Raw genomic sequence first — 14,274 nt, 5'->3', positions numbered from 1 at the left:
TCGGCCAGGTGTGTTGTGTAAGCCGAGTGGTGCCCCATAGTGTGTGTGTGTATCTTCCCAAGAGTGTGTGTCGGGTCGTTATAGAGGCACTGTGTGTGTTTTCATCCCGCTCACATTCTTTTGGTGCCCCCACTGAGGATCTTCTTCGAGTACCTTCTGCTTCGAGCTTCGAGCTTCGAGCTTCGGGATTACAGGTTGCAGATTACAGGTTACAGGTTACAGGTTACAGGGACAGGTACAGGTACAGGTGATTCACACAGGCACAGGTAGCTGGAGTACAGTGATATACTAGCAGTGATGTCACTTGCAGTTGTTGTGGGAATGCATCACTTGGCGCCTATTTGAGCGCATTGTCTGCTGGATTGTACGTTACTTGTGGAAACTGCCATTGTACGCATTTATGGAGCCATACTTGGTTGTATTTGGCACTCCCATCCATTTCTGAGACTTGGTCTGGAAGATAGTCATTTCTGAGACTTGACTATACCCGATTTGCATTAGCCTTCGTGTGAGGGTCGATAGCGTGAGGTTTTTATTGAGCTAGGGGATTCTCAAATGTGGAGATCCTTTCGGTGATACAGGTAGCTGGAGCACCCTTTTCATGACCTCGCCATAGGCTATGTACTAGTGATTCCTACTTGATGCTTGGGTTCTATTGTTGACAGTTTATGCATACATAGACAGTCTATATTTTGGATTCTCATTGCTCTACTTCTGGGGAAACTCTGTCGAAATTTTCCCAAGTTATGATGGCTGGTTTTTTGGTATTTTGAGCCATTTACGCTGTTATGCTGCTGAAATTTTGGCAAAATCAGAGGTTGAGTCAGGTGTGCCTTCTTGGGAGCTTCATGGTTGGCTTTAATGGATGATCAAAATGGCCCTCAGTTCACTCCTTTTCATTTAACTCAAAGAATTCAGATTAATGTTCATGTGTCCAGGAAGATCTTTTTCCAGCAGCGCATAGTCTTCATGTTCGGGCCAAGAAGATTAAGGGAGATACTGGAATGTCCTTTGCCTGTTGTAATTCCGATGATCAACTATGAAAACTCATTTGATGTGCATGTGTTTGTTCTCATCTAAAGCTGAGCTCCATTGAAGTTTCTGGGGATTGGGTAGTGAAAAGTTTTGGGTTCTTGCACGTGTGTTTGAAGGGGTTCTCTAGCCATGGCTTTCTCTTATCCGGAGTTTCATGGAAGAAGTGATGAAGATGTGGAGGACTTTCTGGAAAAGATGGAGGTTGCCTGCATTAGCAACCAGATTCATGACCCTACGCAAATGTTACGCCTTCTCCAAATTTGTTTGAAGAGTGATGCACGAGTTTGTTCTAAAGCATTTGAAGAGGAGTTGTGTGTGGCTGATCCACCTGTAAGGTTGAGTTGGGACAATCTACGACATGGGTTGGAAGTGGAGTTCGTGAAGATAGAAGATCCTGACAAAGTGTGGCAAGAAGTACAGGCTTTGGTGCAAAAGGAAGGTGAGCCAGTAGATGCGTACATACGTAAGTTTTCATTGGCATGGGAGCGAATGTGCAATGCCTTAGCACCACAGGTACCCCCGCCTGACATGATGAAGAAGGACAGGTTCTTGGCTGGTCTTTGGGAGAATATACGTTGGAGAGTGGAGCTAAAGAAGCCTAGGACATATGAGGATGCACTAGAGGTAGCAAGGAACAAAGAGTGGAAGCTGAGGAAAATGAGCCAGTTAGGGGTGGAGTCTCTGCCAATGAGGTCTGAATTTCAGCCTATAGAGTCTTTACAAGGGCGCATGTCAGGGGTTCATCATGAACCAGTGGTTCCTGTTACTACTCAGGTTATGCCAGCAGTGGTCACTACAACAGTGCAAGATGATGGCCTAAGGCAAGACATGAGGCAAGTGGTTGATTTGATGAAGAATCTCAGCCTAAACATGCTAGGTCAAGTGGGAAATAATCGAGGTCGAGGGAGGTTTGCAAATCAGCCAGGAGGTGAAGAAAGGCCTAGGAATGGTGTTGGACAAAGCAATGGTAGGTTTTGGAGGCAGACGCCCACATGTTATAATTGTGGAGAGTTGGGTCACATCAGCCCGCAATGTGATAAGCCACCAAGGATGGGGGGAGACATGTATCCATTGCCAAGACAGGTGCTAACTAGGTCAAATGATTATGGCATCGAAATTAAGGGAGACGAAGGAACCAGTGGACTGACCCAGGAGGAAAAGGGAAAGACAAAAGTGCTAAGTGTAGTCACCTTGGAGAAGGCATCAAAGCTAGAGGATACATTAGTGATGCCTATTGGGAAGAGGACCGCAGAGGATAAGGAAGGAAGAAGTGTCCCAGGTCCTAGTAAGAAGAAAGGAAAGAGCCATGAAGGCGAGGATGTCAAGGCCAAGAGGAAAAGGAGAGCTCGTCGAAAGTTTCATGTTTCAGATTTTCCACTAGGGGATGGGCAATTAAGCTATGACTTGAAGGAGGATCTGACGAGCAGGAAGGCCGATGTTACTTTTGGGCAGCTTATAGAGATGGTGCCTAGGCTAAAGCGACAGTGGAAGAGGATGGTTAACCCAATGGAGAAAGAGCCAGAGAGAGGTTCAGTGAAGGTGTTGGCAATGGACGAGCTACCAGACATTTGTCCAATAGTAGATGTGTGGCATAAAAGGAAAAATTTGGGACAAAGTTATGTGGATGGCGGAGCCCAAATATGCGTCATGACACACTCATGCATTGAGAAGATGGGTCTCACAGTGGCTGGGGTGTCAGGGTTTCGGATCAGATTGGCAAACCATCAAAAAGTAAAATGCTTGGGTGTTGTAAAGAGCTTAGAAGTGGAGGCATATGATGCAAAGGCAGTGGTTGATTTTCATGTGATGCCAACAGGGTTGGGAGCATATCCTATTATACTGGGTAGACCATGGTTACGTGCAGTGGGAGCTGTTCAAGATTGGCGACATGGTACGATTAGCCTCTATGGAAAGACAGGTACCAAGAAGCTTTATAATATGGACACAAGGAAACGATTAGAGGAGCTTTTTGAAGATGAGGATGAGTCTAGTGATGAAGACTCTTCCACGGTGACAGATGAGGACAGTGATAGCACTACCAGTAGTGATGAGGATGCTGATGTTGCATTTCTTTTGATGGATAAAGAAATCCAGGAGTGTGGTTTAGTCGCATTTGCGAAGGAAGTTGAAGATGAAAGTGAAGGGCCTTATGAAGTGATTGAAGGGCTGATGCAAACCAAGGTTGAGTTATCAAAGAAGTAGGAATTAATGACGCAAATGATTAGTGGAGACCTCTCAACTATGGAGAAGGATATATATTTGCACATGCTGGCTAGTTTTCCTGATTTGTTCATTACTTCATATGAAGAGATCAGAGGGTTCAAGGGCAAAGAGATGCATATAGAGCTGAAAGAAGGTGCTAAGCCAGTGCGGCAAAGGCTAAGAAGGATGGGTCAAGAGAAAATGGAAGCCTTGCAGGTAGAGGTGGACAAGTTATTGAAGGCAGGGTTCATAGTCCCAGTGGAGACCACAGAATGGGTGAGTCCAGTTGTAGTCAGTCCAAAGAAGGATGGGAAGTGGAGAATTTGTGTGGATTTTAAACCCTTCAACGTAGCCACTAAGAAGAACTCATATCCTCTTCCATTCATCGATCAGATCTTGGATTCAGTGGCAGGTTATGAGAGGTACAGTGTGTGTGATGGTTTTTCAGGCTATTTTCAATTGAAGATTGCTCTTAAAGACCGCACAAAGACAACTTTTATTACGCCATGGGGCTGCTATTGCTACACAGTATTGCCATTTGGGTTGTCAAATGGACCTTCCTTCTATCAAGAGAGAGCGAATTGGGTGTTGGAACCATTCATTGGTAGTTGTGTTAAAGCTTTTATGGATGACTTCTGTGTTTATAGCAGTAGGGCTGAACACCATGAGAAGCTGCAGATGGTATTGGCTCGATATGATGAATGTGGAGGACAACTAAATCCAAAGAAATGTCATCTAGCACAGCCAAGGGTGAAGTTATTGGGCCATATGGTGTCAGAAAATGGCATTGAGGCTGATCCAGATAAGGTGAAGTCTATTATTCTTCTTCCATCACCTATGAGTACGAAGCAATTGGCAACCTTTATACACAAAGTGAAGTACATGGCATGGTTTATTCCATTGTCTTCGCAGCTTCTTTATCCATTACAGCAAGTGGCAAGGCATGATCCATTGCAATGGGATGACAAGTGTGAAGAAGTGTTTCAAGAGGTAAAAGAGGTGTTAGGGGGGTTGTCAGCCATGCAGGCTCTTGATTGGGAGAAAGTTTTTTATGTAAATCCATCAGTAGGGGATGATGCCATTGGAGCCATGCTATTGCAAAATGGGAAGGGAAGCCATTATATGAGGCCAGTGTATTGTGCAAGCCGAGTGAAGTTGGTAGCGGAGAGAAAGTTATCGGAAGTAGAGCTAGTGATGGCCAGTATAATATTTGCTTGTCGACGATTTCGTCATTACTTGCTACCACGGCCTTTTGTTTTCTTGAAGAGTTATTCCTTTTTGCCACAGTTAATTAATGGTATTAACATGTCAAATGTGGTGAAGAAATGGGTAATTGAGCTGCAAGAGTTTGAGTTCTCTTTTCTAGTGGAAGATAGTACAAGGGCTACCCTAGCTGATTTGTTGACCTACAAGGAGAATCCCCTTATTGTTAAGGAAGAGGTGGTGAGAAAGGTAGTTGAAGAAGTGCCACAGATCAGCAATGCACATGTGTTGTTCTTTGATGGTTCATACAGAAAGAGCCACGATGCAGCTTCAGGGGGTATAGCACTTTATGATCCAGAGGGGAAGCTAGTATGCAAGAGAGGGTTCAAATTGGATGCGCATAGTAACAATGAGGCTGAATATTCTACATTGGAAGCCGGATTACACATTTGTTTGAAGCATGGGGTTCGAAGGTTGAGCATAAAAGGTGATTCCTTGTTATTGGTGAAGCAAGTGCAGGGTGTGTGGAAGAGCAAGAACACCTCATTGAAGGAAATGTGCTTTAGAATTAAAGGCCTATTGAAAAAGTTTGAAGCATGGAGAATCAAACACATTGAACGTGCTCTAAATGGAGAGGCACATGAAGCAGCTCAAGGCATGATTGGGGAGCTATTCGTGTTGAGGACCACTTTACCTCTTTATCATGGTCGGGAAAGTTTGGCTCAAGAAGAGGAGTTTTTGCTAACAGGAATCATTCCAAAGGAGATTCAGAAGTCTAAGAAGTATGGCTTTGTGCGTAGAGCATACAGGTACAAATTGATTGGCGATGTCTTATACATGAAAGGAGCTGATCTCGTGTTGAGGCGTGTACCTTGGCGGGAGGAGCTTTACAGAGTGTTGAAAGAGAATCATGAAGGCGCATGTGGTGGCCATTTTGCTCTAAAGATCACCTTGCATAAGATTTTGCAAGAGGGGTATGTATGGCCTAGTTTGCACAAGGATGTTCACCATTGGTGTAGGTCTTGCAATAGGTGTCAAGCATTTGGGAAGAGAGTGTTGAAGCCAGAGCTACGAAAAACCATTATGGCGTTTGATGTGTTTGAAAAGTGGGGGATTGATGCAATAGGCCCGTTACCTATCACAAGCAGGGGCAAAAGCTATATTTTGACGGCAGTGGACTATCTTTGTAGATGGACAGAGGCTATAGCAGTAAAACAGATCACTGCAAAGGATGTGGCAAAATTTGTGTATGATGAAATATGTTGCAAGTTTGGGGTGCCATTAGAGCTACTTTCAGATAAGGGGCCAGGATTTAGAGCTAAACTGCTAGACTTCTTATGCACAAAGATGAAGATTAGGCACCAGCATACCACTCCTTATTACCCGCAGTGTAATGGCTTAAATGAAAGGTTCAATGGTGAGTTGGTACAAATTCTTTCTAAAGTGACAGAGCACCAAGGAAAGAATTGGGATTTGGAATTGCCTAGTGCATTATGGGCTTACCGTACTTCAGTCAAGACAGGTACAGGGTTTACTCCATTTCATTTGGTGTATGGAAAGGAAGCACTATTGCCTGTGGAGGTAGAGTTGCCTGCGGTCAAGATGTTAGAGAAGTTGCTTGGGCCGCCTAGTGATGCATTCAAAGAGAGGCTCTTGCAGTTACAAGAGGTCCAGTTGGATAGGATGAGCGCATTGGAGCATTATGGGCAGATGCAGGATAAGGCTTTGGCAAAGATAAATGAAAAGGTCAAAAGTAAGGGTATCAAGAAACATGACTTGGTTTTGCGCTACAACAGTAAGCTGGACAGCACCTTCCAAAAGAAGTTTCAAATTAAGTGGGAAGGCCCTTTCAAGGTAGTAGAGTGTTTTCCAAATGGCACATATCAGCTGGCTAACCTGGATGGTGTTCTACATAAGTCAAGGGTAAATGGGTTGCGTCTTAAGTTGTATCATGCTAGGTTGATGATGGTGGAGCAAGATGAGTTTTCTGAAGAGCGAGTGATGTCTGTGAGGGATGAGGAGACCTGTGATGCGGCGAGTCTCATATCTCTCTTTGCTGCTGCTGATCATGAATGATCTAGTAGGCTAGGGGGTGGGCAAATTATGTCAGGAGTTTTTCGGAGCAAAGGATTGTGCATATGTACATATACATGCATGGTGCATCAAATAAAGGATTACCCATTTTCCAGAGCCAAGTGGTTACGTGGGGCCCACATGTGTACAGGTAGGACAGGATGTACATAGTGCAGCGATATTTACTATCACCAGTACCAGTATGTTTTTTCTACAATAATGAGGAGTTGGTAGCGCGTAAAACTTGTCGAGGAAGCTATCCGCGGGCCGACGACGTGAGGTCAGCAGGTGCGTCAGATGGCATCTAGTGGCGTCAGGAGGGCGAACGAGGTCAATATTTGCACGCGGACGAGGACGGACACAACATGGGTGTTTTCTGGTGAGAGTTATGCAGAAATTTCATCATTAGGACCACTTTTTGGGGCCACTTCATGTGGTGGCGAGATGCTTTATTGGAAAAAAGCTGAGTGCCAGGTGTGCGAATGATGCAAAAAGGTGACAACTATGCACTGCGAGGTCAGTTTTTGGCCTGTTCGGGGTCTGTTTGAGGTCATCTAAAAGGCCAAGGGTGCCCAACTAATAAAGCTAAGTGTGGGGACTGAAAAAACTGAGAGAAGACCAGAAAAAAACGTGGAGAAGAGAGGAGGAACAGCCGCAGGTGTGTTTTTGCCCATTTTGGAGCCTGTTTTGGCCGTAAACTGCTCATCCGAGGTCGGATTTGAGCACTTTGACATTGTAGACTTGGGTTTTGGGCCATTCCGGACGCGATGGCACTGTCCATTTTGCCAAATTCCTCACTCTCTTTCTGCTGTTTTTCTGTGTAATCTTCTTCGGTGAGTGAAGCTTCTTCTCCAACTTGTGATTGTATCTGGTATCTTTTACCCATATTATGTGAGTTGTTTGTCCCATTGGTGTTGGCCCAAGCTCATTTGTATCTAAACATCAGAAATTCTCCTCTTTTGAGATGAGTTTTTTTGGGTGTGTGTGTGTGTGTGTCTGTGTGGAGTGGGCAAGTGGATAGTCTCTCTCCTCTCACTCCAGAGGTGTGTTCCCTGTCTCGGCCAGGTGTGTTGTGTAAGCCGAGTGGTGCCCCATAGTGTGTGTGTGTGTATCTTCCCAAGAGTGTGTGTCGGGTCGTTATAGAGGCGCTGTGTGTGTTTTCATCCCGCTCACAACGTGCTAAGAGTAATGGTGGTGCCGTTAGCGCCTTTCGCGTAAATCGCATTTCAAAATGCGTTTTGCAGGGAAGGAGGATGACATCAACCAACAACATTGGGGTAGCACTTTAAGAAGTTGTCGCAATAGGAGGTGACGAGGATGCCATCATCAAAGGAGGGGAGAATGACGATCCAATGCTGCTTTGGTAGTAGCATTTTTAAATGTAGGTAGCACAGGGTAGGGAAGTAGGACACCGACGACAAGGGAGATTATCTCCTCCTTCTCTTCTTTGCAAGGCACTAACACCATGTCAAACTTAGTGATGTGGAATCATAGAGACCAAGGAGAGTGAGCAGAGAGAGAGAGAGAGAGAGAGAGAGAGAGAGAGAGAGAGAGAGAGAGAGAGAGAGAGAGAGAGAGAGAGACTCCTAAACCAATCAACCTTGGCAATGATTAATTGAATGTGTATACAATGGAGGCAAGGGTTTTCTTATATAGCAACCAAAAACTTGAAGAGTTTTTACAAAAAATTGCCTTTACACCTTAGACAAGATTTAGAAATGATGATTTGACTGGTGCTTGTCTCTTCTTCCTTAAGAATATTGTTGTTTTGGTAAGGTTGTTTTGATATCACCTAGTTAAACCATGAGCTTATGAATCCACTCACACACCTTAACATATATTTCATCCTGATTGCCAAAACTGCCATTTGAGTTAGAAGACCTCTCTTCCAACTGACTTCGTTGGCCTCATGCGTCTGGTAGTTGGTTGACCCTTTGATGGAGATTCATGTTTCTCTCTATATCTCTCCATCCTCATGTCATTTTTGCCAGCTAAGGCCAAGTCTGTTCTGACTTGCCGCATTTGTTCTGACTGCAACTATTATAGACTCATCAGAGAATGGGTTAAGGATGCTCTCGTGGTCAGAATTGAGTGTTCAAGGTTCTATGGGAAGCTCTTGTCAAGCACTAACTCCATGCATAAATAATGCTTTGAAAACATGTGGGTGGAAGGACTAATTGTGGCTCCAAAATCTACTAAAAATTGAGGATTTTTGTGTTTCCAATCAACAAATGCAATTGCCTAATTGCATGCTAATCAAATTTTAATTCAAATGCAGACTAGTGCACACACTAAATGCTAATTAATGCAACCTATTATTCTTCAATTCAAACCATCTTATCCATGGAGGGTAGTGGTCTCTTGGGCCTACCAAGCGCTCACATGGGTAGGTTAGGGCTCAATAATTGGTATATACAATTAGGGAGATTAATTAGAGAATGCTAATATCACCAAACCTCTAATACCACTTGTTGGGTTAGGGTGGATCAATGAGACTAGCATTCATGGTGGTAGCATTGATAATTATACTAGAACTTAGAGAGAGAGAGACACAGAGAGAGAGAGAGAGAGAGAGAGAGAGAGAGAGAGAGAGAGAGAGAGATAGAGAGAATAGAACATGGTTTGATTAAAAGCGCTCACATGGGTAGGTTAGGGCTCAATAATTGGTATATGCAATTAGGGAGATTAATTAGAGGATGCTAATATCACCAAACCTCTAATACCACTTGTTGGGCTAGGGTGGATCAATGAGACTAGCATTCATGGTGGTAGCATTGATAATTATACTAGAACTTAGAGAGAGAGAGAGAGAGAGAGAGAGAGAGAGAGAGAGAGAGAGAGAATAGACAATGGTTTGATTAATCATTAGCAAGACGCATACAATGGAAATGATTAGGCTGAGAATTAAAGTGTGTACAAGTGTTTTCTACTTATATAGTACAAAACCCCTGTAGTAGCCTCACGAGCTACTTGTATAGTAGCTCATATGGCTAGATGCACCTCTCAAGGGTCACAGGTGCCTTTTCCTAAGGGTCAAGGGGAAACTCTCCAATGGTCAAGAGTGGCTCCATAAAATGTGGACAATCCATGTTTATTGGGATGGAATTTTGACTCTTTTGCAACTCATTTTCCACATGTGCTAAGCCATGTGCCCTCACATGCTTACATGCTTTCTTGATTGCTTACTATACAAGAGATGGTTCTCACACACGCAAATGACCACAAACCCAACAAAGCTCCCCTTGAACTTTTTTATAGAGTAGTGACCAACTACAAGGAGCTCAACCGACATGAAGACCAAACCACACAAGTTATAATGACTCTTTGGGCTATGGTGCCACGAACGCTGTAAAGACATCTCCCCTTTAACAAGAGTCTCCTAGGACCAAACTGTCCACTATAGACCAAGCTCTCCACCAAGATGACTCCATCATGGGTCTCACCCATATTTTTCCTACAAGTATCCACTGCCTTTGGCATGTCATGGGCTACTGGCTTTGTATCCATCTCTTCTATAGTGCCGTTGTTCAGATGCTTCTGGTACTACTACATGCTTTAAAACTCACCAATCCTTTAAATATTTGGGCACATAGTGGTTCTAGACACTTTTATTTGATGCAAGTGCAAGAAAATAATGATTAAAATGAGAGGGTGCTAATGTATATTCTCCTCTCCTTCAAATGTTTTTTCTCTCCTCAAATGTGTCTTGGAGCTATCTTAGCATTTGTATATTCAACCCAAAGACATTTTTTGAACTTCGTACAATTTCACATGCTCATATCCTTGATGATGACTGTGACAAATTATTCTAGTGAGAGAAATTCTTTGAAGCTTTGCTTTGTGTGTGCGAAGAAACTGTTGATGCTCGAGAAACATTTACTTCAAACTCAGCTTTGATTTTATGAAAGCCTTTTGCTTGAATGTGTTCAAAGTTCCTTTTGCCTTTAGACAAAATTCTTTGAAGCTCATAAATCCCCTTTTGGAGCCTTTGGTTGAAGCTTTCAAGTCAATGCTTTTGCTAGGCTATTATAAAGCTCTCTCTTAAGATTGTCCTTAAAAAGATTGAAGCATTTTCTCTAGGCTTGATTTTCTTGGAGCTCAAAGCCTTGGAAAAATTCCTTTGAAAAGGGAGAATTTTGTTGCTTGTAGATTTTTTGTAGGTGGGAAAGACTCCTTGCTACCTTGCTCATATCTCAAAGCCTTTAAGGATAATGTCTCGTGGTAATATGTCCCTCACAAGGGTCAGGTTGGAGCCAAGGGGAATGGGCACTATGCAGGATGCTCATGCCAAAATGCAAGCCAGTAGAGCCAAAGTGCTATAGTTAGGTGGAGCAAGAACCATGTCTTGCAGAGCCAAAATTGGGCTTGATAGAAATTTGTGTCTGCGTTAATCAAGGAAAGGAGCTAGGCTACACTGTGTTCCCCTAAAAACCCACCTAAGCTGCCAATGCCACAATTCGACCGCTATTTTAAATTTTCCCATGTTTCCGTTCCTAAAAGCAGGAATGCTATTCTTGGTGGACTTTTCCACCTTGACCACATGGGTTTTTTGTGAGGCAGGTTGAAGATAATAGTTTTATGTTCACTTAAGTAGCGGCACAGATACACAAATATCCACACACACCTAGTTATAGAAAAAAATGGAGAATGGGCTTAGGGTGCTCCAGTGCTCAAAATTGAGTGTTCGAAGGCTCTATGGAAATCTCTTGTCGAGCACTAGCTCCACTTATAAATAATTATTTGAAAACATGTGAGTGGAAGGATACTTGTGGCTCCAAAATCAACTAAAAAATGAGGATTTTTGTGCTTCCAATCACCAAATACAATTTCCTAATTGCATGTTACTCAAACATAAGTGCAAATGTGGACTAGTGCACACACTAATTGCTAATTAGTGTTATCTACTATTCTTTCATTCAACCCATCTAATGGTGGCTAGTGGCCTCTTGGGTCTACCAAGCCCACACATGGATAGGTTAGGGGTCAATTATTGAGATGTGCAATTAGGGAGATTAATTAGAGATTGTTAATCTCACCAAAGATTTAATACCACTTGTTGGGCTAGGATGGACTGACCAATCTAGTATTCATGGTGGTAGCATTGATACTTATACTAGTAATTAGAGAGAGAGAGAGAGAGAGAGAGAGAGAGAGAGAGAGAGAGAGAGAGAGATGATTTGATTAATCATTAACTAGCAAGATGCATACAATGGAATTAATTAGGCTGACTCGGGTGAAAGTTTGTACAAGGGTTTGCTACTTATATAGTAGCTCATATGGCTAGATGTACCTCTCATGGGTCATAGATGCTTTTTCCCAAGGATCAAGGGGCACCTATCCAAAGGTCAAGAGTGGCTCCATAAAATGTGAGAAAGCCATGGTAACTAGGATGGCATTCAAAATCATATGCAACACATCTGACACATGTGCTAATATATGTGATTTCACATGCTTACTGGATTACTTCATATACAAGAGATGGTTCTCACATGCTAGTTGTTGGTGCTAAGCAAAAAGCCACAAACCCAACACATCTCAAGGTCGGTCCAAAAAACTATAGAATCGGCCTCCAAAAATGATAAACTACCATTCTCGTCTAGACCTCGATTGGCATGTCGTAAAGATGGGCTTAGAGACATGTTGAACACTATATTTTTAGTCCGTAAAGTTTCATTATGGAAACATCTCTACACCCTAGCTCACATGAATCAAACCTCACTAAATGTCTTGAAATCCACATTTAGTAGACATTCTAATAACTTCATGTCATAATATAATCTTGGCATAAAACATAAGGTACCGAAACCCCCCTAAATTCATCTAGATCATAGTCTTTTCCCCATGCTTACAATCTTTCACAATAGTAGACTATATCATGTGGACCAATTGGCTATTGCCGTATTGAATCTATAATCAAGGACTCGTATGCTTCTATGGAGTGACAGACTTCCACTTGAGAAAAATTTCAACTTGAATTTTACTGCATTGTCCTTACCTTTATCTACCTTCTTAATGCATTTGCTGTTTTCCAACTTTGTGCTTCTATTCAAAGGGCAATTTTTCTTTGTAATCTTTTTGGAAAGGCATTTGAGGCACAAACTATCCTCCTTTTTCTTGGAAAAAAATTCAATAGAAAAAGAGCCTTAAGTGTCCTTAGCCCTCTTTGCACCTTCTTGATCATAAGAATATTCCTTGCATTATGGGTTTGATTGTTTGTGAGAAGTAGTGCCGAGAATTCACTGAGGAATTCTCAAAGAGGGGGATCAAGCATAACACTGTCTCCCAGATCTATGCATTTAGGCAAAAGGAGAAAGAGAAAGTGAAGGAAGCATCACTCCGTTTCAAGCAGTACATAGAGAGATGCCCTACTCAAGATGAAAGACTATCAGTACTTTTCATAGAAGGATTGCGAAATGACACGCTAAAAAAGGATTGCACTTGAAGGCATGTGTAACTTTTGAGCAAGTCACGAAGGAGGCGTTGTATCTGGTAGATAATTGCAAGGTATATGGAGAGGTGACTGAAGACACAGATCAAGGGACGAGTAGCACCTCTTCAACCACTAGTGAGTCCACGACAAAATTGGGAGGGCAAAACCCAATTGTTCCAGACGTTGATCAAATGATTGAGGAAGTGATCAGGAGGATAAACCAAGGAAACATGACGAACCCGAATACACGACAACCGTCCACCCAAAAATGTGACACCTGTGGAGGAGATCATCCAACTAGTGGTGCAACCTTCAACAAAAGCTAGGAGTAAACGCACAGCGAATATTGAAGTGGTGTACTACCAAACAGAAATGGACAAACCATGAAACTCACAAATGTTTCTATAATCAGAACTATGTTAGAGAGAGACAATACGGACCACATGGAGGGCAACAATTTTTGCCCCCTAGGAGGTACCAAGTAGGGCCAAATAACACAATCTTGGGGTAGGAAAAAGCTCAACCTATGTTGGGACATCAACCTCACCTACCCTAGGAAAATAGGAATATGGTAAGGATTTATCAACCCATAGAACCACCTTCCAATCAAAGTATGGTTTAAGTAGTCTCGTATCGAGAAGAATCAGACAATACTTTACGAAAGGGGATTTGATGGGAATGCATATGCTCCAGAGGGACACAATCCATGGATAATTCCTGAAGAGATACCCGATCCCTCATACATAGCACAACCAACTACAAATCATTACTTGGTCGATGAGAATATGCTCATGTTCATGGAAAATCAGGGCGATGCCATGAAGGACCATGCTATGAATCGTGGTGATCATTGGGTGAGAGTTTGTCCAAACAAATGAGAACGGGTAAAACTTTTTGGATTCTGTGATGGATGTACGACCGACCATCTCATTTCACACTGTCCAAAAAACCCTGACAACAAAGAGAAAGCAACCATGAACAAAATGGGTATTGTGCCGAGCTCCAATGGATCAGAAATACAGCCAAAAATTCCAATAAAAGCGATCACTAGAGCTCAAGCACATGAGGCAGCACATAACGTCCAAGCCAGCCAAATAGAGATAGAAAATTTGTCTGTCTGAACCCCTAGGAAATCCTGGAAGGCAAAAAGATACAAGATGAAAGCCAAGAGAGAAAATGAAAAAACAAAATTGGAAACCAAATTACTAGAAACAGAGGAAAAACTTCAAAGGGAAAGAGAACTTAAGGGAAATAACGAGATAAAAAACCATCGGATATACCATTGAGAGGTTCTTTCTTGGCAGACAAGGTGTTCAAACCTTTTAATGCAA

This window comes from Adiantum capillus-veneris, chromosome 1 (genome assembly GCF_014529385.1).
Source record: "Adiantum capillus-veneris isolate H3 chromosome 1, ASM1452938v2, whole genome shotgun sequence".
NCBI classification, from domain to species: domain Eukaryota; kingdom Viridiplantae; phylum Streptophyta; class Polypodiopsida; order Polypodiales; family Pteridaceae; genus Adiantum; species Adiantum capillus-veneris.
This window is presented reverse-complemented; position numbering follows the sequence as displayed.